The following is a 25,942-nucleotide window of genomic DNA, read 5'->3' as shown; positions in this document are numbered from 1 at the left end:
ATCGTATCCGTCGCAGGGAATTAGCAATCGCTGGAAATGTGCAAGCGGCTTACATGCTTTTCCGATGAATTGCAGTAATGCGCATCGGCATACACTGAAGAAAAAAAAGAAAAAAAAAAAAAAAAAAAACACTTTGGATCTAGAGTCCAGACTCTTAAAAACATCGAGAAGAAAAATTACTCTTGATTCAATCAGAATCTAGCTTAAATCAAGAACCAAGCCTCTTAATTTAAGCGGATTTCGTTTTGATTCAAGCAAAAATCCGATTGAATCAAGAGTATTTTTTCTTGTCAATGTTCTCAAGAGTCGGGACTCTAGATCCAATGTGTTTTTTTTCCAGTGTAGTGAAGGTATGGTGTGTAATGATCTACAATAGCATGATCTTGGCTTGGAGTGCCTTCATTTTTTGTGATACTCTACGCTTTGCCACGGAGTTAGTTTAGTTGCCTGACCGACCGCCTTTGACTAAGATCCATTTCCCCGTGGACGGTAACAACATGTGAATGAATAGTCTGTGTTGCCAAAAAAGTTCATCCTCAAAAAGTCCATGAAGTTTTGCGTCATATCAAAACAAGATTCTGAGTACTACGGTCGTAACTGACCCATTTCCGTATTTAATTATTGAAGAAAATCAAGAGTTAAGAGTCGGTCAATTCATCGGACGCCCCTTTCACACTTGGAACAGTATCAGTGTCCCAAAAAAGAAAGCGATCGCCGAAGTCGGGCATGTCTCGTCTAGACCATCATGACGAAATTAGTCAATTGGCCAAATGACCAATCAATTAAAGACAAGCTGTCGCCTTGTTGACACTCTGTAATTAGATGAATCGGCCGGCATGTAAACCTATCAAGTCTATATTCTGATGGACTCTCGAGCCCATAAGAGTGGATTCATGCCGGGGCTCATCAGAATGTGCTGATGTGGAGAGCGAAAAGCGAACGAATGAAAAATGTTGAACCGCTACAGGAAGGATGGCGCGTGGTGGCGTTCATGACGTCATAGTAGTGTTGTCTCTGTTTTGCTTGGTGTCAATGAAATTTATTTGTGTATTTATGTACTGTGCCCCGAACAAACTGTCTTTTTTCTTCTCTTAATTTGCAAACATTGTCTCTTTGGTTGAAGAACATTTTTTTGCTTTGAAGAATTTCTGTTTTTTTTTTTTTAAAAAAAAAAATGTTCTTTTCTTTTATGAAATTGGGTTTCTATCATTCACACAAAAATGTTTGATCATCAGTGAAAAATACTATCATTCGGTTCAAAGAGACTGCGTTTGAAAGGATCGAAGTGAAAAATTGTGAGTAAAAAAATTCCCTCGAGTCATGAACATCGGTGAACTTTTTCATTCAGTGGCGTGGCGTGCTTTGCGATATCGATTGTTATGCCATTTAAACCTATGGAAAAGGATCAATAAATAGGAACACCTTAATAATCGATTCTTCACCATAGGTTTAAATGGCGTAAAAATCGATACATCGCAATTCACGATTTCATCAAGGGGCCCATCTGCAGATGAGCAAAACTTTTCATTAAACCAAAGGAAAGTTTTTGTTGAAATTTAAAGAAAAAGTTTTCTTACTATTTAAATGTTTAAAAACTATGTGTCTCCCTTGATAAATTTTGAATTTGGTTTGTTGAAAATACTTTTCAGTAAATGTTCATGATTGAATCACACGGTGTCGACTATTGACCCGCTGTGGAGTTATAAGAGACCTCAAACAATATTTCGGGAACCGAATAGATGTTGCATAATACGCGTTAGGCCGGGAATTATAATTTTCCCGACGAACAATAGAAAAGCTAAGTCAAACTGTTAATTTTAGAAATAAAACTGTACCGGCAAATTGTTTTTGCACCAGTCAATTATTCTCAAGTAAAAAAAATTCCAGAAAGTTCCATTGTTATAACGCTTTCGAGATCTTAAATTGATGCAACCATCTCTGAAACACCGCGATGGAAAATCTCGATTATTTCTCTTTCTTTCTTCGAATTCGCAGACGCGGAAAATAAATGAATAAATGAAGAGTAAAGACTTTCAAAACACTCTGAGCGTCATAAGAGTTCTTATATATTTTATCTCATTTTATCTTTTTATCTCATTAATGGAAAATGACAATTTTCGTAGACGTAAAATGACAATTTAAGTAATTCCTTTACTTTTCTTTTCTACCTCATGCAAAAATCAGCAAAATTCATAACAAAAATTGCACAAGTACATTCTTGTAAAAAATCGAAATGTTTGAGTCCATTTTGCAACCTTAGAATAGAGTAACTTTCTTTTGTCCGTAAAACTACGAAATTTGCACAATTCAAATCGAATTGCAAAGAATAACATTTTTCAGTACAATCTGGCAACCCTTCACTTCGAGGTTGCCGTATCGTGGGCTGAAAGCGCACACTGTATAGTGTACATCGAGTCATACGGAAGAAACTGCTGTTTTTGGCTAACGTGCAGCCCAGTACGCCGGAGTTATACTCCTCAGACACGGATGACCGCGCTAAAAAAAGCGATTCATTTTCTCTTCTAATTATAAACTTTATCCATGGAGTTCGACCACCACTATTGTTGGGAAAAAACCGATTGGGCAGCGGCCAATCTTCTAAATTAACGCTAAAATCGGGTAGGGCGACCCCCCACCCCCCTCCCCACACGCGGGGACATTCGGCCGTTGGTAATTCCTCTCACGGAATTTATCGAAAGCACGGCACTCGGAGACCTTCCGCATTAACGCGAAATAGTTCTGTATGTTAGTAGTGCTAGGTTAAAACAAGAATAACAGTTGGACTACATTTTTCAATAGATCGTATTCGATACATCAAACGGGTGAGATTGTATCGATATCGATTGGTTCAAAATATAAACATAGCCTCAAAAGTAAATTTAGAAATCTGAGAGAACGGATCTTTTGTAACAGATTTTTTATTCTTTTGAGTACCAAATGCCAATGCAAAGTGAAATTGTCAGGAAATTTCTCATTTTCAGCTTTTCCAACTTAAATCCTAACAGATTAGTTTGAGGTTATGGATTGGTTATGGCTATTGGACCAAACGATACATCGAGCCACTATCGAATACGGTCTATTAAGAACTACAATCTCTGGCTCAGTCTAGAAACAACCTATGTGTCATTAGTTTCCCTATGCTGCCGTACTGAGGAAGAACGCCGTAAAAACATTTGAGAGTTGCCAAACTTCCCTGGATAAAACATGTATTTTTGCGGAAAGTTATGGGAATTTGTCCTTGCAATTTTTAGACATTTTAGATTATCTTGCGAATAAAATCGTCCGAAAAATTTGATGAGACAGATTCACAATTTTTCAAGTAATTTGGTTTTTATTGAAGGGATACGGCAATGTCTGAAGGCTTACAGAGTTCTTCCTTAGCGCAGCCTGATGCACATATGAGGCTTTATATGTAACAATGGAGGATTTAAGAAATTACCTTTTCGAAACACGCTCATAAAACTGTTTTGTTCGCACAAAAAATTTTTATGTTTGGCTCTGGCATAATGTACAGATTTCGAAGATCACATCTCAAGTATTTTCTCAATATTTTCTCGATGCCAAAACAGTTTTTTTAATGTGTTTCGAAAAGGTAATTTTTCACATCCGCCATTGTTACATATAAGTCCTCATATGTGTTTTTACGGATGAGCGAGAAATGGTTGATCCTATTTTCAAAATGACGCCCAATTGTTGATTTCAAATGAGGTCTGAAAACGTATTTTCTGAGAAACAGTTCATTGAGCAATGTCACACTAACTGCTCCTCTGTGCACTGAAGTTAAATCTGCTCTTAGGAAATGAGGCAACTTCGTGCAAACCTGAAACCGGAAATCGTGTGTGGCAATCACAGTCTTACGCACTTCATCGCTGCAGACGTCACGGGAAGGTTCAAGTGACACTGCAAAAAAACTTACGAATCCAGATGGTCACTTGGGATTTCAATTTTCAGATTTGATTTCACTTCTTGTTGTATGTGAATAGTTTGTAAGATTTTGAAGAGAAAACCTATGACGCTTTCTTCTAATTCTGGCCATGTCTGGTCGCCCATTGATAACCATAACACTGGAAAAAGTATGTGTTTGTGTTTGCCCTAAGCCTTGTGTGTCTTAAACATTATTGGTGCTGTGCACCGGCAAAATTGCATCTCGTATGCCCCACTTGGTGCTGCACCCTGACCACATCCATACCACCTAGTGTATAGTGCATCCACTTTGTTGAAATTCAGCAACAATCTGTCGCTAATACCATGCCAATTTCCCGGTGAGCTCCAATGCCCATTGTGATGAAGATACACATTTTGAGATGATATTTTAGCTTATAATTTTTTTTTCTTCACGGAATTTTTAACGATTGTTGTCTTTGCCCTGTTGAAAGTATATATTCCAGCCAAAACCCGTTCATACTAGTCTGAACGAGTTTTTGAGGAGTTTTCAAAACAAGCATTAGAACGTTCGTACGGCGTTTTTCTTTTTTCTTTTTTTTTTTCTCGGCGAGGCAGCGAAGGTGAGTGGACTAGATATTGCAATAGAGAGCTACCATTTTTGGCTCATTTTATATGAAACGTATACTCTATTAATTTCTCCATGCAGAAAAGTGTTTTTGTGAGTGAGCTAGAAATGATTGTTCCTTATTGACTTGTCAACGCTGCATTTCTTCTCGCAAAATGTTGTTTTACCAGAGAAGTAATGGGCATCTCCAGCTGCAAATTATTCTTATTTCCTATCAGATTCCAATATCAAACCAAGATGTCCAAGAATGTTAATAAAAAAAGTCCTTCCGCGAATGTGAGTATATGTATGCGAAATTCAAGTCAAATTCGTGCTTTAGAAACGGAAGGTCGTAACACTTGTAATAATAAATCCTTCTGTATAATTGAGTTCATAGGTTGGCTACCCTTTCGGGCCCTAAAAGCACCATGACCTAACCTTCAAATTACCGACTCGTCCATACTCACCCCATATACGTACTGCCGTGCTAAGGAAGAACGCCGTATGAGCTTTCAGGCGTTGCCACATTTCCTCCCATACTACAAATCGAATTTACTGGCAAAATTGTGAATATTTTTCTTCAAATTTTTCAGACAACTTCGTTCCCAATTTAATCCAACATATCTGAAAGCTTCAAGGAAAAATAAGCATAACTTTCCCCAAAAATACATGTTTTATCCGGGAGAATTTGGCAACCATCAGATGTTCATACGGCGTTCTTCCTTATCACGGCAGCGCGCTCTACATTTGTCTGAAGAAATTTGGCAAGGGCCGATGTCACTCGGTGCCCTCTCGAAAAGCATCGGCCGCATAGTTGCCAGATAGTGCCGAAAATCAGCACATTTCTGTATTTAAACCGATGTAAAAATATCCCCAATTTCTCGCACAATCTAGCAACCTTGACCGGGCAGTTATCGGAGGAAACTTTCAAGACCTCCTTGCCCTTTTCTTCTCGAGAACTCCGGGAAGAATAACTCGGACGCGAGTACATCCCGGCCGGTTTCCCGGTTGTCTCCCGGAATCAGTGGCGTGGCGTGAATTTCGATAAATCGATTGTTATGCCATTTAAACCTATGGAAAAGGATCGATAAACAGGGCGTTCGCAGCGAACACCTTAATAATCGATTCTCTACCGTAGGTTTAAATGGCGTAAAAATCGATGTATCGCAATCCACGCTACGCCACTGCCCGGAATAGACGGGGCGGGCGCCCGGATTTTCCCGGAAGAGTATGAATCTTGGCGGGGCGGACGGGGGATACGGCTCTTGTTAGCCGGCTCGGACCAAGAGAAGCACTCAGGACCCATTAGTCTCAATTAACCTGCTTTTTGTTTTTTACACCGGTCGTCCTCCCCTTCAGTTCGCTTTTATCGTTGCTCTTCCCACCTAAGGGGGTATCTCTTATTCAACGTGAACCCTGGAGAACATGGCCTTATATGTACATCATGGTCCACGTGGAAATTGAGATTCGTCTTTATGTAGGACGAGTGGCTTTTATAGTCGTTCTTCTCACCTAAGGGGGTACCTCTCTTCCAACTTGAGCCCTGGAGAACGTGGCCTTATATGTGCAACAGGGTCCACGTGGAAATTGAGATGTGGTTTTATGTAGGAGGAGCGGCGTTATGTACTTCGTTCCGCTTTTTCTCCGTACCGCACTCCGACCGCAAAGAGGTGTTCAGAATCTTGACAAACCCAGGAATTTTAAAACCCTTGAGGGGATGATCCTCTGTGCCCTCTGCGGTTCGGATCATCCCCTCGTGCGCCTACGAGATATTTTTATCAAGGATATGGGTTTTCTCACAATTTGAGGGAGTTAGACATGAATTTTTGGAAAATTTTCAGAATTTCGTTTTTTTGGGCGCATTTTTTTTTGCATTTCCACACAAGCAAAACAAGGCCAAGAACACATATTTCTAATAAGCTATTCACTATTTTTCCTACTCAAAATTCAAATCAAGTTTTCGGTAAATCAGTTTTTTCATTCAAAAGGTATACCTCTCCTCAGGTTTTAGTGTGTCTTCTTTCAAAAACTCTTATTTCTTCGATTATTTTTTATTCCTCCCATTTTTCTACACACTTTGACATGGATTTTTTCACAAATACTGATTTTTAAAATTTTCAGCCTCCCTGAGAGTCAACTTTATTGAAATCAATACATAAATACCTAGCGAATTTGTCTCGACTTCAAAAAGATTGCACAGTGCACTGTTCAGTGCAAAGGATTGATTCCCTTCTACTCAAAAAAATTTTTCACAAAAAAAATGTAACAGCAGAAGATGTAGTTTTCTAATCATTGTCAATGCTGTCCAAATGTTGTTTATTTTACACATTTTGTCGATCGAAAACTTCGTGAAAAACTTCAAAAAAGCAGCGTTTTGTTTGCGTTGAGTGGATTAAATTATACGATTCCCTAGAACTTGAAAAACTCTTACTGAGCACCCACATAACTGCATGACGTATCATTCCATATTACTTTCCATTACGTAAAACCGACTTATCATCGATTTCATTATCACCGTCCGCTGGCGGGTTTATCGCTGCGATGACTAATTTTGTTACCAGACGATGGGTTATATATTAATCATACGGGATTCCGTTTGCGCACAGGTCTTTCAGTCAACAGTTTATTCATCATCGACGGGATGTGTCATATTTCCACATTCAATATTGCCTTCATTAAACTATTTTTTAAATTTTCATTTCCATGTTAAAAAATGAGTGTAAAAAGATATTGTATTTGATGATATAATTATTCAATTATTCATTGAAACTTTTTCATAGAAACTTTTTAATGTCATAAGTACTGAATCATAAGCACAGCAAAGTATTATTATACAATGGAATCGGGCTTACGGGATAAGCTACCTCAGTTAACCCTATATGACATGGTGTAACTTATTCACGACAACGCAATTTTTGGATTTTAAAAAATTGCGGCTTTTACACTGTGGCATGTAACCATAAAATTTCAAACGTGCTTTCTTTTTTGAAAAAGTAACCAAAATCTTGAAATTTGGAGGAACAATTTGGGAGTCTATGTTTTCACAAAATCAATTCATGCTATCGAGGGTTATCAGAAATGTATTTTACGATAGAGTGCGTGTCAAGCAGGGTCAAAAAATAGGATTTTAAGATTTTGACAGAAAATTCATGGCAATACAGTAGTTACACTCGCACCATCGTCCGAAATTGTTCCTCCCGAACATTTAAAACCAAAAAAATTAATTTTAGTAAAAAATGAATGGTGTATGTATTCGTAATCTACGACTCGAAAAATACACAAAAAACTCAGGAAAGATACTTACGGACAATGTCATGTAAAGAATGCAAAGTAAATTGAATTTTTCACTTAAAGCGCGAACGTTTGCAGGGACTCTTATACCACACACGTTGTTTCTCGTTGACCAAGGTCTGCGAAAACAATCTCGCAACATCGGCTAATTCGCACTGACGGATGGCATATAATCCGATCCAATCGTCAGGTATTTGTTTCCAACGCGAGAGTCGAGTTATCGTGCTTCACGCTGCGGGTGCATTATTGCACGCTGCACTTGGGTGCTGCATCGGTGAGCGAGTGACAATGGAGTTTCCACGAGGGCGGGAGAATCCCTATTTAACAAATTATTCCCATTTGAAATTTTGAGAGAGGTAATGATAGAGCCACTCAGCTCATGTAATCAACCTCCCATTCGACAAAGAGCTCTCAGTGCGTATGCCGTGTACGATCACAGCTCCGGCAGCTATGATGTTGCGATTCAGGACTGTGGTAGAGTCAACCTCTGGAATGATTGGTTGAATGGGCCACCAGACAAGGCAATAATCAAAGCACCACAATTTCTTTTTCTTCATCGATTTTTGACGCAGGACATGGTACATACTACAAACAGATCGAGGTTTGACTCACGAGTTGTTTGAACAGAGTATTTGAAAGTGAAACTCTCAAACCACGATTCTTGTTTGCCGTGTTTGAAAATCTTCGCTCCTATTTTAATTTTTTGAATGAGAAAAAACCAACACCATTAGTTTCCTGAGAGTTTGCCTCGCGCAGCGAAGGAAATTCGCGGAAGTTTTTAAGAATTGACGTTGAATAGTTCTCAATTCAAAAATCAAAGTATGGAAGGAAGTCTGCAACGTCTCCAACCGAGATACGTGGTTTGAAAGTTTCACCATCGTGTTGTGATTTTGCCCACGCACGTTTAAATAGTAGTTAAATTAGCTCTGAACAAAGGGCAATCTGTGAAAATCAATATCTAGGTGGTTTATTTGCGGAAACATGTTGCAATCGACCATCAGAAGAATACATTAAGAGTTTACATTATGGGCAATTTTCGTATAGTTGACCATGCTCATATGCGTTTCACGCCGGCCAGCAACCGCACTGTGTTTAGCGCAATGCGTGAAGTTTTCTTGCACTCTTGTAGGCGCTAATATGCTTCCCGCGTCGACCAGCAGCGACCGCACTGTGTTTGGCGCAATGCGTGAAGTATTTCTGCACGCTTGTAGGCGCTAGTATGCTTCCTGTTTCGACCAGCGACCGCACTCTGTTTGGCGCAATGCATGAAGTATTCCTGCGGTCTTGTAGGTGCTAATATGCGTTTTGCACCGGGCCACATTATTTTTGGCGAGATTAAAAACGATTATTACCACACTTATATCATTGTCACTCAAACTATATTTTTTTCCTCCGCGCAGAAAAAACACAAGGAACAGGGAATTTTGAAAATATTGTCAACCCCGCTTTTTTTCCTCCGTTTGAATCCATCATGAATAGTCGATTCTAGGTTAGGCAGTCACTCTTGTTAGATCGATTGTTTAACATGCATCTAAACGGGCGAAACCCAGGGTTGCCAACTTGCGCAAACCTCCACGGAACCGATCGGGATCAGGAAGTATGCGCATCGTTAACTGGCTGTCGCCTTTCCCGAAGCAACATCCCACTCCGGTACCGCGACCAACCGAAGGCTTTTTCGAAAATAATCCTACGTGGAGCGTAACAAGGGGTCGATTTTAATTGTCGTTTTAAAATTATCCGAAGGCGCAAATGTACGAAGCTGCCAAAAGCCATAAATCTCAGAATACAAACGACAGCAATTTGCCCGGCATACCCAACCCGGCGTTCCTCGAACAAAAGAGCGTAACTCGACACTCACATGAGCCCGAAAAGTATGGAACTGTGCGTGGGATAAGGGTCATCGCGAAGTTTAGTTGCGCGGTTACGGCACAGGGACGACGAAGTAACGTCCACGAGCTGCAAGGAGGAACGCACACCAGCGCATGAACATTACACGCGAACATTTTATTCGGAGTTTTAAAAACTTTAAGTCTGCATTGTTCGCGGATATGAACATTAGTCGTCTTCCCTGACAAAAGCACGTAACTCCATTCCAAGGTTGCAAAATCGACTGAAACAATTTACACCGAAAAAGAAGGTGCCGTAGTAATAGCAAAGATGTTTAAAAAATGTGCGAGTGCGACAACTCTAGAATGTTGTCATTAACACTCTGGTGTTAAACTAACATCCTAGGATGTTACTTTTATATCCCAGGATGTTACTTTTACATCCTAGAATGTTACTTTAACACAAGAGTGTTGATAACAACATCCACGGTTTGTTCCACATTTCTTTAACACCTTTTTTGTTCGGTGCAATTTTTAACGAGAATGGGACTTATTTTGTCAGTCTCCTGTAGTGTGATGGCTGTACAGCGCTTGCTCTATGATCGGGAGGTCCCAGGTTTTCTTCATGTGACCGAAAAAGTGTAATTCATAGTAACCATAAACTCAGACATTTTTAACTGTTCATAATAATAAAGAGGGGAAGGAAAAGCCGCCTCAAAACTTTCATCAAAGTGGATGTTTTTAGCAATTTTAGAATAACATGAACTGAATCTCTCAGTTCGAAAACGACCCATCTCGGAAAAAATTTTAAAAATTTTCGGAAGGTAATAGAAACCTGCGTAACAGACAGAAAAGAAGCGTTTTCTACGTAAAAAAAATGAACATCGTAAAAAACTAGAGTTAGGTCGTTTTGGAACTGAGAGATTCAACTACACTCTCCGAAAGGTGGTATCTCCGTTAATATCCGGCGGTAGAAACCTCGTGTTTGGATAGCTTTCATTAGTTTTTGCTGATCTATTAGTTTGAACCATGAAACAGCAAACACTAATATGCGACCAATGTAACTGACCCATCCACGGTGAATATTAATAAGGTGGAGTTGAGATCCCGTCTCCGGTGTAATGAACTCGGGTTGAAATAGTCAATAAAAGTTGATCGGTGGGTAAATGACCTCGGGATTACTTGACCCGCGTTGTGCGGACCCAACGGCAAATAAAGAGTTATTGCTATCGGAGTAATTATTACTCTGCCTTTTCTCTTTTTTTCTCTCCATAGCGGTTTTCCGGGAGCTGGAATAGTCACTTTCATCCTTTCATTTTCGGCCCTTTTTCCAGCCTTTTTTTCCCAGGGAGACTAAAATACCACCAATTTTTACGCCTGAAGACTTTTCATTTATTCTACTATCGTAATTTTACATGACGTACTTTTTAATGGTGTTTTTCCTAAGGAGAAAATGTTTCTATTGTCGATAGAAATCTATTCGAGAGGCAATAGAGTTGGGCTTCTGGCGTGGATCTGCTGATATTTCCAGGAAGGATAGAAAGGATTTCAATTATCACAAAGCATTGTAAAACATTATTTTTTAAAAATATTTTCACAATGTTTTCATGAGTTCTCTGCTCGATAGCTAAATATTCCGTTTTCTTTTTTGTTGCAGGTTGTTCGTATATTTATTGGATAGTCTGAACATCTGCCCTTCCCGAATTTCATAGGTGAGTACCCTGCATCAGTGCTTCTCAGTTATACCTTCACATGCGATTCATGTAGACAACAATAGTTTTTCAGGCAAAGTTTGTCATAGAACTGGATAAGGAACGAATTCAAACCCGACCTTTAATCAAAAAGTTCGGTGGGCCGTATGGGTGAATTCATTCGCGGAATTTGCCCAACTACACCAGACGTTGCCTAATTTTCTTCTGATATATTATTTTTTAACAGCAAAGCTAAGCAACACTAAAACTTGAAATTTTGTGAGTTTTTCCCTCATAATTGAAGGTAAATCCACAGAAACTCTGAAAATCGTTGAGTAGTTAAGTTTTCTGTTGAAAAAATACACTTAAAAGAAAAGACAAGCGTGGCTGAGTCTCGATTATCCGCGGTATGATCATCCGCGGTATGTCACCGCGGATAAGAGAAATTCACGGATATTCAAAAACTAATCGGTTCGGGCAGTCCTTCTCTTTCACTTTAAGTGGACTACATTTTCCAATTAGGAACTATAAATTGTGGCTCAGTTTAGAAACAACGTATGTACCATTAATTTTCCTATGCATAAAAATGGTTTTACGGATGAGTCGGAAATTGTAGTTCCTATTGGCAAAATGTAGGCCACATAGAACATTCCCGCTTTTTTTTCCCTCTGCACACCGCGCGAGTCAGGTGATTGTCTTATCGACGAAACAGCTCAAGTGTTTCCCGTTAATATACCCGCGAACCCTGTTAATTTCCCATTTTCCATTTCCGATTTTCCACGGAATAAGTGGGTGAGTTATGTGAGCCGGCGGAGCGTGGTGCGTGGTGCGGCGGGCATGAGAATGTAGCACCAAAATTAGCACAGACACTGAGGTGGGATCCGAGACCAGACTCACATACACTAAAAATAAATTGCGAGACCCCCGGCCCAGCCCGGGCAAGCGCTGTGGCCGAGTCTCTCCCGATCGAACTTTCGACGGAGCTTCCGAGCTTTTGCTCCCGCTGGGTTGCGAGCGACAGGAAAACCCGGGAAAAGTCACGGAATTCGTCGTTCCCTGGAACAAAAACACATTGGATCTAGAGTCCAGACTCTTGAAAACATTGACAAGAAAAAATACTCTTGATTCAATCAGATTTAAGCTTAAATCAAAAGGAAATCCGCTCAAATTAAGAGGCTTGGTTCTTGATTTAAGCAAAAATACCGATTGAATCAAGAGTACTTTTTCTTGTCGATGTTTTTAAGAGTCTGGACTCTAGATCCAATGTGTTTTTTTCCAGTGTTCCCTTACGAATGAACGTATCTACATTTCAATATTGCCAAATTTCCCCTCGCAAATTTAATTTTTACGAAGAGAATCTGGGCATTTCTAACTAAAAATTTCACTGTTTCTTCTTCTGATTTCATGCAAAAATTAGGCAAATTTTTGACAAAAATTCACAGGTCAATTCTTGTAAAAAATTGAATTTTTTGAGTCAATTTTACAACCTTGGAACGGAGGTACGTTCCATCGGACGGGAGAGACGAATTGGACTGCATTTTGCAATTTGGAACTATAAATTCTGGCTCTTCTGGAAAAACACATTATGTGCATAGGAAAACGAATGGCGCATACGTTGTTTTTAAACCGGGCTTGAAACATAAAAATATTTTCTTATTGTGTTGACATTTACAATTTTCGCTAAAGGTAAATTTGCGAGGAAGCTTTTGCTTGTTAGGTTTCACAGAAGTTTCTCCATGTTCAGCGGTGTTATCATCTGAAGGGGGTGGAACCGAGTCATCTGAAGCAGGTGTGTCATCTGGGATTGTATCGGTAAACTTAGTAAGTTCAGGGAAGAGTGGGAAAGATTCCGGAAAATGTTCCATTAAATATCTGTAGATTGGTTCTCGTTCTGTCATTAGGAATATCATAGTTTTGAGCGAAACGTTTTTGAGTATAGAGGCTAAGTATGGTATTCTTACTAAGCCGTCTTCGTAAAACATTAGAGTAAAACACTGTGAGCAAACGTAAACATCCTCCATGTGTACGCATTTGACATCCGTAGTGTTCATAGATGAACATGGATCACATTCAGAGATTCTATTATTATGTTGACATATCAAACGATCATCTAGATAGACTTTAATATCTGTAGTAGTCTCCATGTTTAAGTGAATAAAACAAGAGTTAAATAGTATATAGTCACTAAGCAGTGGGCTGTTTCTAGTAGAGTTAGATCGGATAAGAGATTGAAGCAATGAAACACAGAAAAAGAATAGTAAAAGTACAGGCGCGGCTAGTCTTGTCAGTTTTCAAAATCTACTGATGTGGTGCCACATCTATATTAAAAGCCACTGATAAAGACTGATAACGACCAGACTTTACGAAAAATGTTATGTAATCCAAAGTATCACACATAGATTTCGCGAGATCTTGACCGCTGCACTAATCTTTCCAACAGGACACCAACGAAGAACTTATCACTAAAGAAAGAGCTTTCTTTTCGTGTAAAAATCACTACTGTCCGACGTTAGGAACCTAGTAAGAAAGTAAAAACTCCGAGGAGCTATCAACAGTTGGACTTCACACTGCCACGGTTGAAAACGAAGTCCCGGGCTTGAATTTAAAAAAAAAATTCCAATTTTTTTTTCCAAATTGAAAAATGTAGTCCAATTCTCACCGTACGTGGTCATGGATTTTTACCGTGGTTGGTGAATTTCAAACGATGGGACCACTTTTCTCCTCGTTGAACTTTTGAGAGCTTTTTGTCGGGGGAAAACGAAAAATTCGTCGTCTCCTGGGCTAAGGAACTTAACTCCATTCCAAGGTTGCCAAATTGACTCAAACCATTAAATCATTTTACAAAAACGTACCTGTATTTTATCCAAAAATTTTCTGATTTTTGCATGGAATCTGAGGAAAAATCGGAGAAAATTATTATAAGAATCGGAAAGTCCGTGGACGATCTCAAAATTCTCTCAATCGGTCCGTCATAGGAGAAATTTGCTCGAGTTATAGTTTGTTCAAGTAATAATCGGCGAAAGGATTTAACTCGAGATTTTCACCGGGATATGAACGCTGATAGTGCACAATATGTTCTGCACTGGAATTCTCTTTTGAACACCTGGAATTTTGTAGTCCCATAGCTAATACCGGTTATCCCAAGGAGAATTCCAGGTGTTTCAAAGAGAATTCCAACGAGAGGAATATTCTTTAGACCATCATAACGATCCAAACAGGAATTTTTCAAAATTTATTTCCGCACCGAAAAAAGTGAAGTTGATTTAACAGTCTGGGTGTGAAAACAGTGCGCGAGACTTAATAAAACGCTGAATCACCCGCTATAGCAGTTAGCTTTACATTTTTGCTTTGCTAAAGTAACAGCTGTGACGGGTAATAATTCAGCATTTTATAAGTTCTCGCACACTTTTTTTTACTTCCAGAATGTTTAATCAACTTCACGTGTTTTTCGGTGTGTGCCTGCCTATACTTTGAAATATTTTTACGAGCTTACGGTTTGATTTTAGCCGAATACCTATGGCACCACCGCGTTTATGAAATTTCATGCAAGACTTGTCGATGGAATCGCAAGTCATAAGACACAGCGGGACCCTCGTTTTCAGCGACTCAAATGTGGGTATTTCGAGAATTTCCATCGGAGGGGACAACCGTATTCGTGCAGAAAATTGCCCGCTACCGACCGCGAATTTGCGTGCCACCCCTATGGAGTGGAGGCGAATTTACGACCCCATTAGCAGGGTCAAGGTCAATGGCGGGCTGGTCGCGGGCCTAAATTAACGGCGCAATTTTCTGTTCGGCCAGCCGCAGGTGGAATGTGGGTCTCGCTAAAATCTGCTATGTAGTTTCCTGAGTTATAATGCAGTAGCAAGAATGGTCGATGCGAATATTCGATTATTGGACTCCGGATTCCGGAGCAAGATTTCGGATTGCAAGATTGCAATCCCGGATTCCGGAGCAAGATTGCGGATTGCAAGATTGCAATTCCGGATTTGAAGATTCGAAGATCTATGGGAATCAGCTCTTGAAGTACTCTCAGATGAAGCAATAAAACATTTCCGTGAAAATTATCCATTACAGTTTATTTTATGGTGATAGTTCGTGTATAACAACCAATTTGTGCCACACACCAACTGGTTGATGTCAACCAGTTGGTGTGTGGCACAAATTGGTTGGTATAAACCTCCAATTAATCTGTCTGTGCGCCATTCGATTGGTAAAACATCAATTATGTGATGTTAAAAAATATATTGGACGCATTTAAATCAACAGGAGCTATGCCCATTTTGACTTGAAACTTGTTATAGATGCACTGTTATGGATCTCAGGGTTCACGTCTGAATGGATATAATTCCTTTTTATTCAAGTCCGTCCTATGTAGGTATATAAATTAATTTTGCTGTATTCAACGGTAATTTAATGATCCACAATACGAATTTAATAAGTGCACAGCACTAAAGTAGTAAGTTTGTAAATATGTGTCTTCTAATTTTTCAGACAATTTTGTTCTCAATTTTATCTAAAATATCTAAAAATTTTCAATGAAAAATATGCACCAGTTTCCTCAAAAATACATGTTTTATCGGGAGAAATGTGGCGTTCTTCCATAGCATGGCAGAATAGGATCCCTACATATCTCCTTTTTCTTCTTTGTCTATAGCTTTGTCTATCAATTTCAATCATCGGCCTGCAGTGCAAGTTGCACTCATCGCGGGCACGGTCATTTGGCGAATCATAACCCCAATCAAGGGGAAAACGAACACAGGATGCACAACGGAGGAGGGGTGGGGGGAAAGGAGGAGAAGGAGGCGAGACCGAAAGAGGAAGCGAAACATCGCTCACGGTTTTAAAAGTGAAGTTAATCACTCAGGGTGGAGCACGATAGAGCGGTCTAAGATTTCATTTCATGTTCGAGTGAAACCTATCTTTATTTACATTGCGCCGTCATTAGTTTTCATTTACAATTGAACTTACGTGACGCTCCATTTAAATTTTTTCCCGCCCTTCCCCCACCCCCCAACCCCTGCGCCCCGCCGCCGCGAAAAAGCACTCAAATTAATGACTCCTCGACAGCTTTTCGTGCAGCAGGAACTCGCGCTGGAAAATTCGAGCCAAGCGCCGTGCTTTTGCCAAAGTTCCTCCGAAAATCGGGATTTTACCTCCATTGTACAAATAATAAGAAGAAGGCAACCATTATTTAGGTTATGGTAGGTATGGTATGGTTAAGTTAGGGTATGGTTCGACAGAGGGCAGTGGAGGTTAGGTGTATTGGAGCGCCAGGGAGTGCTATAAAGCGACTGATATGTATGTATGTAACCATGAGTTTTTGGAAGCAAGAGATTGGAGTCGTTAATAAGTCGGCATAATTTTTGATAAGAAACAGTGTAAATCACTTTAAACTCGATTCAATACGGACTTAATTTTTCTCCAGCGCGATCACGAAGGATCACGGATAAAAAGCCATATTGACGTCAGGGGCGAGGCGTGAATGATCGATTTATCGATATTTCCCCATTTTAAGCTACGATGAAGAATCGATTATTAAGGTGTACGTTGCGAACACCTTGTTTATTGATCCTTTTCCATAAGTTTAAATGTCAGATCAATCGATTTATTGCAAACCACGCCACTGGATGTACCAATTGTACCATCCTAGTCTCTAATCGTATAGCGTCAACGTAGTCCGCCCGTGCAACTATTTGTTTTCAGCTGCTGTCCTTGCTGCTTGCAGAACAAAATGATGTCGCACTGCGATTCTTAACTATGACGACTTGATACACCCGTCCCTGCTTGAGGGATGTCTATCTCATATATTTGAAAAGGTGAAGGCGTTGCGGTTTTCTAAACAGCAACGATTGGATACCACTATTCGTGCTTGATGGATGCCCTTGTTGCATGCTCAAGAAATGAAGGCGCTCTAGTTTTCTTTTGAGGCATTGCTCGGATGTACGTGCTTAAAGGATGTGTGAGCTGCATGTTCTGAGAATGGTTCAGTTGCGCTGGTCACAAACTTGTATTTTGATGCTTGATGCTTGTAAATCAGCTAAAAATAATATTAATTGTCTAAGTATAGCACCTTTCTACGTTCAATATCAACCGAGATATCCCGCGCGCTTTGAAAAATTTGGTGTATGTTGTCATCCACCGCGGTATAGGGACACCCTTGGTTTCTTCCACCTTGATTTCATCCAAGTGTCATGGTAAGTAACCAGTGTATCACCAATGAAAGCAAGGTGGAAGAAACCAAGAGTGTCTCTACCGAGATGAATGACGTCATAGACTGAATTTTTCAAAGCGCTATATCTCAGTCAATATTGAACGTAGACAGTTGCTGTTTAGACGGATCTTATTATTTTTAGCTAAACTGCAATTAATAAACATATCAAAACACGATTACATGACCAGCACAACTGATCCATTGAAGATGCATTCTTTTTTATGCGTAAGAAACTATTCGTGCTCAATTTTCACTGTTAGGTCCCTCTCCGTAACAGTTCCTGTTCTATTAACATTTTTTCTCTCTTAATAATTTTAATGAACAATTCCTGGCAACGCCACCAGCCATAACTCTGGACTTTCCATAGAGCTTGCTCGTGTATGAATAGCGTTTCGAGAATAAATAACCGTACAGCGCTTTAAAAGACGTCGAGTAACTGAATGCTGGCAGGGGGACCTTGCCGAGTCCATGTTCAGGTTCGGGTCGGACTTTGCGACAATTCGAATTGTCCAGTGTGACGCGTCCCTGAAAGACCGCCCCCTACCCTTATCCCTCCCTCCCTTCCAACCCCGGGTTCTTGCATCCGGTAGAAATTCGCGGGCGCCAGTGCGAAAACATTTTCTCTGGCGCAGAAAAATGTTATTTGCAGAGCACGGAAGATTGCGCTAGGGAGGGAGGATGCGTTGCCAATTTGCCAAGGATTTGTCCTTTATTTTGGAAATAATAAGACATTCGAGGTTTTTTTCATGGAGTGAAAGAAAATTTGAGGTCGATCTATGCGCTGTATTAGCGCGAATATCATTCTCTGAAATCGGACGAACACATACCAGGATACACGTTTCCTAAACAATCGGCATTTTATGGGAACAAATTTGGCACCGTTTGAATTTTCACGTGGCATCTTTCCCAAGCACGGCAGGCAAAGTGCAAGAACGTGTTAAGTGATATTTTTGGAGATTGTCGCATCGGGTATTTCGAACACAAGAAGTTTTGAAGTATTACATACAAAATGGTACGTCAGAACTCAAATTGTATATACCTAATAAAGAAATGTACACTTTTCTGTGGACTCTTCTTTATGACCCACAAAATTCATTTCTAGTCGCACCAAAATTTCACGTAACATTCTCATGCACAAGACCCTTCAATTTCACTTTATATAGGAAAATAATATTTTATTCAAATTAAAAGAAGACGAACAGGAAACGGAAAATTTGTCGATTGAACTAGAAAATTAAAGGTATCGATAAGGGACGGTGTTGCATCCACCTTAGCTGAATTTCTTCAACCACGATTTTTTTGCATATTGAAGGTCTAAATTTTAGAGGAAGCATCACGAGCATGATTTTTTTCATTTTCGGTTTCTTTTCAAGTCCAATACTGGCCTAAACATGGATATGAAGGCCGATTTCGGTGAAAAAGGCGGATTTTTTGGCATTCAACCACAAACCCGCATTTTCCGCCAAAATCGGCCTCTATACCCAAGTTTAGGCCAGTATCAGACCCAGAAACACACCGAAAGTAACCATAACGTGATGCATCCCGTAAAATGTAGACTTTTAATGAGCCAAACATTGCAGAGTTGAGGAAACTCAGGGTAGGGCCAAAACTGACCCTTAGCGATACCCCTCTTAGCAAATACTTATGACCAATTGAGGTGCTTGGAAGACAAGGCGCATAAGTGCAGTTTTTGCTATTTCGAGAAATACGTGTTAGAAGTTTCGAAATTATATGGATCCTTGTGGCGGAAAGGAAGTTCAAACTGACTTTTTGACGCTTAAAAATTGGAATTTGGGGCGAATTTTTCACAGAATATGCATCAAGATTAGTTACACTTGAAATCATTAATATCTCAATTCTTCAAAAACTGCACTTATGCGCCTCGTTCTCCATAAGTTCCTCAATTACACAAACATCCCCATTTGACGTAAAAGCGGCAACGTTGCGCATGGGCCCCGAAGTGGGTCAAAGTCTATGAATTTTACCAGTTCCACTCGTGCATGACCGACGGATTAGTAAAAAATCCGACAACAATGAGGCGCCGTTGCAGATTCGTTGTCGGCGAAATGAAATCATGTAAATAAAACAGGCGCACTTCATCGCGGAAATCGATCCATCACATTTTCGTTTGATGTAGCTGCAGGTGAGTCTTTGAATCCACCGCCTTTCATATCATTTTCCCGGCTCGTTTAGCATCGGAATTGCTCATGGGTGTAGGCGCTCAGGTGCCCTATCTGGCAAAGGTGAATATCTTTGCGGAGGGTTTTATAAATGAAGTTCCTTCTGGCTCTGCGCTAGTGCGCATTGAGTTGACCCAGTGCCAAAGCGAACATCATACGCTGCGTTGCCAAACTGACCGATCTTATTAATGAACATGTAACTGTTCTGCAAAAGCGAGCATTCAGCTCAAAACTGACCCAGCTAATTTGTTTTTGATTTTCGAGGAGTAATATTTGATTAAATGTGTCGCACAGTGGATCGAGTCAATTACAGAGGTTGGACATGAAAGTTTTGACTAAAACTGCAAGTTCTGATGTTTATTTTGTCACATTTTAAATTTCAAGGGGTGCTTTTTGCAGAAATTTTACGACGAGGAAACCAATGAAATTACTTTTAGAACCTCAAAGTTTGATATGAACGGAGTTCATAAAAGCGCGTAAAGCGCGGAGTTCATAAAGCAGCGTTTAAAGTTTCCAAATTTTGTCTAACTTCTCTTATTGACCCTATCCACTATGCGTATCGCCGTGAGAACAATTAAGCACTTCTCAATTAAGCGTTGTGCTATTCCCTCCCCACATCCTGTGTCGTTCAAAGTGTACAACGTGCAGTAGCTAAGCCGAAGTGCCGATATTAAGGCTGTCATATTTTCACTCTGCAGATAATGTCAGGGTAACTTTCAAGATGCGCTATAATTCAAGTAGATTATTGTTTTTTTCTTGTTGCTTCTCTGTTTTAACACAGAATTTAGCGTCTGTAAACACGTGCCCATGCCTAGTATGGGAGCAACCAAAATCGAGCGCCTTCAACTTTTGAGTAGGCAACATGGACATCCGTCGAGCGTGAATAGTTGCATTAAGGCGGACCGTTCGAAATCATGAGTCGAGAAACGTCCATATCTTCGCCAGGATTTACTTTCAGTAATTTTTGGTTGTGCAAATCGTGCTATACGTGTTTAGATTAAAAAATTCTTCAAAATCCATAGATTCGCATCTTATCTGGTGGTCCACCATAGAATACTTCAAATTGAATGTTTTCTCGTTAAACGAAAGCCAAAGCAGTGATCGCACATGAGCCGGACCGCACAAGTTGTCTGCCCTGCTGCAGCTGCAAGAACCACTTAACTGCAATTAAATCGCTGCGAATATTCGTCGTTATTGCTCACAACGGCGGCAGGCGGCGTTTCGGTCGGGGCATCCGAGTAAATGTTGAAGTTCAACAATTTGAAAGAATGTCGATCTCTAGAGACAAACATCACCTGAGAAGCAGGCCGCGTCGGGAGTTTGTTTTTTTGGCCACCGTCCAATCTCCCGCTCTCCTCTCGAATCATCAAATATGCAAGTCTCATACCTCGTAAAGTTTTAACATTAAAATCAACCTCGTTATAGTAAACACTCGGCCCCAGAGTCAATTGGACGTATTTATGACGAAAGGAGCTGTGTGAAAATTAATTAAACACAAGAGAGCGATGAAGCCTGCAAATCGTATACAGTTATTTGCTTTGTATTGAATTCAATTTCACACGGTTTCTCTCAGCATTAAAAATTTAATTCGTCTAATTGGTCAAGTTAAACTGCTCGTGGTGAAGATTATTGAAGCCCGATTCACGCTATCAAACTTTTCATCCGACAATAATTGAACGAAAAGTTGGATGAAAAGTTGAACACAAGAAAATTTGATTCAATTACTCTCCGAAAAGTTGAATGTGCCGCCTTGTTCAAGTTTCCGTTCAATTTTTCATCAAATTGTCGTCTCCTCGCGTCAGTATCAAACTATCCGACTTTTCATCACGGCAAGTTGTATTCAAGAGTTGAAAGAAGAGTTTGATAGTGTGAACTGGGCTTTACGTTGGAAAGTGGATAATGTAACGTTGTAACGATGATGGTGGACTAAGTTTTGCGGAAGGGAATAATGCGCGCCTAAAAATAAATGTATTAATTAGTATTTAGACTAAAAGATACAAGAAAATGGGTTACCAAGTCTAGTGGCGTGGCGTGCTTTGCGATATATAGATTTTATGCCATTTACACCTATGGAAAAGGATCGATAAACACAAACAGGGTGTGGAACACCATAATAATCGATTCTGTACCATAGGTTTAAATGGCATAACAATCGATATATCGCAAAAAACGCCACGCTACTGCCGTTATCATTCTCATTCCGTGCATGGATGCAGTTTTTGGTGGTTTGTTGTTGATATAAATGGAATATGCGTTTATTTGTGTTGTCAGATGCCGTTATTATTGATGTTAGAGTTTTCATTACCGTTTTTAGGTAGAATGAACGTTGTTTCAATGTTGGGGTAATGGTAATGGGATATAGTTGTTGTTGATATTGTTTTATATGTTGTTAACCAGTAGCAGATCGTTAATATTTTAAATATTATAATTCTTTTTACTGACTGTGGTGGCATTTCTGTTGTCTTTAATGTTTTCATTGCTGTCAGTAGTGACGTGTGAGTAAAAGTTTTGGTGTTCTCTTCATAGTTCCATTTTTGTTAGTTGTGGTGGTGGACTTTTTTTGTCGTTTTGTTGTTTAGTGATCGTTCTTTCTGTTCTTATAATTGTTTATATTGTTGTTGTTTGTTTTTGGTTGACTTTGCTGGTGGTGGGATTGGAAGTGTTGGTTGTAATGTTGTAATTTTTGTAAATTATTGTAATTCTTGGTGTTTGTATTATTAGTAGTATCGATTCTAAGTTGATGATGGTATTTTGATTTGTGAGTTTTTGTAAATTAGGTTGAAATGACTAAACCAATCGCTGAACTTTTTAATCATCAGTCACCATTGGGCTATCATCGGAGGGTTGTCTTCCGCAGATATCTTTTGCACTATGGGGAAGATGATAGTGCATGTTCTACTAAATGAATTGTTTGTTAATGTTATATTTTATTTCATTGCTATTAGGATCCACAATGTAGCCTCTTTGGTCCACCGCGGATAAAGTAAATCGCGGATAATTGAGACCCTACTTTAGTTTGAATCCCCCTTCTCCAAATCCGCATTTGCTTAAACAAAGAGCTCCCGATTCTCATCTGCACACTTCGTGGAAATCCAGTCAAAGCTCGCGTTGCTGACTATCTCAAAGCAGCCTCACGACGAAAGAAAAGCTTCATCGAATCGGTAGTTGTACTTACAGGGTTGCTAATATTTGCTTGAAATTCGCTCGAATCATCAATCAAAACATCGAATTTCTGCACGACCTGACAACCTTTCGGAAGATGTTTTCGATTTTGGCGCAATTTGTCTGCTTTACGTGGGGTTTAACGAAGATATTTTGAACTATCTGACAACGATGATATGGTGAAGGGTGAGGGGAAGGGGAGCGTGTGCGAGACGAGATAAGCGTTCCCCCGGAATCGCGAAAGCTCAAAGCGACCGGTTTCCGGCTTCCGAGCTTTGATTTCGGAAATGTGGCAGTGTTGCCGTTTTTCCAGTTAGAATGAGTGATAAACGTGCTAGAACTTTTCAAACTCTCAGTGCTTGAGCAATTTTTTAAACTTTGCGCGTACGATGCAGTCGTGTCCCGGGCAGTGAAAATAGATTGGACCATGTTTTGCATTAAATATTGAAAAACGCCAACTCTGTGCACACAATCAAGCAGGTCTTTATGTTGCATTTTTGGCATTTTCATTTAATTCATTGGCCATTTTGGAAACATTGGTTGCTTTTCAAGGTTTCTAGTGAAATCGTTTACTCCCACCCACTTTTCGACTTACCCCCGGAGGTGGTTCGAGAAATTCAAATATGGTTCAGATCAGGGATTTAGAGCTGAGGTTTGAGGGAGCATCATAAACGGAGCCGCATCGGCGCGCGAGGCGGAGGCCCGGCGCGGACTTTCATGCCGCCTCGATCAGTGCGCCGGGGGAGCGCATATGCCGTTGAGGCGGCTTCACCTGGTGAAGCCGACTCCCGGCTCCTTTTCTGATGCTGCATCAGTTTTGATGCTGAGTCCAGCATCAAAATTAGCGGCCTCAATTAGCAGACGCGTCGGACGCCAGCTCCCCGGGCCCGGCTGCCGGTCGGCTAATTGCACGGGGCTGTGTTTTCAACCCTTCCTCGGCGTCCACTTCTTAGAACTTTCCTCCTCCCTCCCGCTGTCCTCTCACCTGTAGAACCCTTCTCCTCCGCGGTCACCTCGACGGTTCACCCTCTTCCTGGTTTCATTTCGTCACTCTCACTTTCCACAGATTCACCACCTTCCGAGTTCGTTGCGATACATCCGCTTACACATTGTGCGTCCTAGGCTTGCGGATAAGCTGCCTACTTATTTCAGCGCTTCGCGCTTCTCGCGGCACGGCAAGGCAGCAAGGCACCCTCCGTTACCTTAACATGCGCTACTCCGTTTTTTTAAACTTTCTTTCGCTCTCACTAAAATGTTACTCCCTCACATTTGAACGGATTTAAACAGAATTATCCTGAGCCCACTTCAGGTTGCTGCAAGTTTTCTCTTGGAACTAAAACTAGAATACATACATACGACGTTTTAAGTCAGGATATTACCTACTTGGTTTTGGCTGAAAAATTACCACTTAAATAAAAAGTAGGCCATCTCTGATGTGGTTCTGCTGAATACGTTTGATCATTTTATCGTTTGGTTCTTCTTCCTTCCATGCTTCTACTTAATTGAGTCTCTTTTTAATTGGACTGAGTTAAGCAGAAAGGAACCAACCCACATTTTGGAAAAAAATGAGTTATGAGTGGTTTTGAACTCAGCCACTGCTCTACTATCTATCGCCAAAAATTTAAAGTTTTTGTTGGAGCAAATTTTGCAGAAATTGAACTTGAAGTTTATGTTTTACATTGAGTCTTATGCAGGAGCCAAACTTTAAACCTCTTTTTCTCGGTTCGATCCCGATGTGGCTTGGTTCCTTTCTGTTTAACTCCGTCCAATTATTAATGGTTTTTCAATAGGTAATTAAAAATAAATAAATAAATTTCTAAAAGTTCTTCACACTACGTCGGATTCACCTGAGTCTCTAGTGGGCCCTATAATTTTTTATTGTTACTTTCCTCCGTTCATGTTAAAAGTTCTTAATCGTTTTTTACGCTTGTGATTTGGACTCAATTTTCCCGGGGGGGGGGGGGGGGGCTTTGGCTTTAAACCTTTGCATTTTTGCTCACTTTCTTCATACATTTCCCATTTCATAATAGCACTTTTCAACAAATAATTCTTATTTCTAAGTTGCTAGAAAGTTGTAAAGTGATTCGAGAGAGGTGTGAGCGGTCATGCTGGTAAATAAGGTTACCTATAACCAGAAAAAAATCGGCATTTCCGTTTAAAACTTAGCTTTCCCAGGAAGAAATTAATTTTTCAAAAAATTCGCAGATGATGCATTAAAACGAAGGTCCTTTTTGGGTTCCGCTGTCAAAAATATACCGGAATTTGTGTAAGGCACGTCTGAAAATAATCCCAGTTTCTCATAAGGATGTTTTCTCGGACAAACCCGTTACTCCGTCCACATACCACAATTTTTCAGCAGCATTCATGCTTATCTTAATGCTTTCGTAGAGTTACTCTTTAACAAAAACAAACTGCATTTTGCAATTCGGAGCTATAAATTCTGGCTCATCTGAGAAAACACTTATGTGCATAGGGAAACTAATGGCACTTTCGTTGTTTTTAAACCGGGCTGAAATTTATAGTTCCAAATCGCAATATTTTCGAAATAAAAATTGCGATAAATGGCGATTTAATATCGATTTTATCGACGAAAATTCATCACGATTTTATCGACGAAAATTGCGATGTGCAGCGATTTAATCGCCATGTATTCATGTACAGCAATTTTTAATGCGATGATATCTCAATATATTGCCATCGATATAATCGCGATAACCAACCGATAAAATCGCTATTTATCACGATCACTGCTACTTGGGAAGGAGGTCGTGAAGTTCCATTGTTCGAACTTCGAATACTTTGATTCTTGAAAGATGAGTGAGGTAGGTTCCTAAACCTGAATATGTAGCTGATTCGAGTATATTTTAAGTAGCTTATTGTCGTATTGGTATTGAAAGTGTAATTTTTGTCGTTTTGATGTGGAATGTTCGTAGACATTCGGTCCTAAGATGTTCGTGCTTCGTAGAACACTTTCTCGATGATAGAGTAGTAAGTAACCTTGAAAACAATTTTGCCGCTTTTGAGGGCCAATGTCCTTTTTCTCCGGCGGTGATAACGAAAAAAGGATTTAAAGTGAAGGTACGACTGAA

At 40.0% G+C, this 25,942-nt stretch overlaps 2 protein-coding genes across 28 annotated transcripts in view; both read left to right on the top strand.

The window, feature by feature from the left end:
• LOC109033903 (plasma membrane calcium-transporting ATPase 3) overlaps window positions 1-25,942 on the top strand; it is a 469,278-nt gene that overhangs the window by 42,292 nt on the left and 401,044 nt on the right. For all 12 annotated transcript variants that reach the window (XR_011900360.1, XR_011900361.1, XM_072303337.1 and 9 more), the window contains exon 2: window positions 11,264-11,318. The gene's annotated coding sequence lies outside the window, so the exon portion shown is untranslated. The remainder of the gene's footprint in view (window positions 1-11,263; window positions 11,319-25,942) is intronic.
• Window positions 1-25,942, top strand: part of LOC140223753 (plasma membrane calcium-transporting ATPase 3-like) — a 310,994-nt gene that overhangs the window by 85,620 nt on the left and 199,432 nt on the right. For all 16 annotated transcript variants that reach the window (XR_011900358.1, XR_011900359.1, XM_072303319.1 and 13 more), the window contains one exon: window positions 11,264-11,318. The gene's annotated coding sequence lies outside the window, so the exon portion shown is untranslated. The remainder of the gene's footprint in view (window positions 1-11,263; window positions 11,319-25,942) is intronic.

The sequence above is a fragment of the Bemisia tabaci genome, chromosome 8 (genome assembly GCF_918797505.1).
Source record: "Bemisia tabaci chromosome 8, PGI_BMITA_v3".
In the NCBI taxonomy this organism is placed as follows: Eukaryota; Metazoa; Arthropoda; class Insecta; order Hemiptera; family Aleyrodidae; genus Bemisia; species Bemisia tabaci.
Note: the sequence above shows the minus strand (reverse complement) of the source record. Positions and strands in the feature narration are given on the sequence as shown.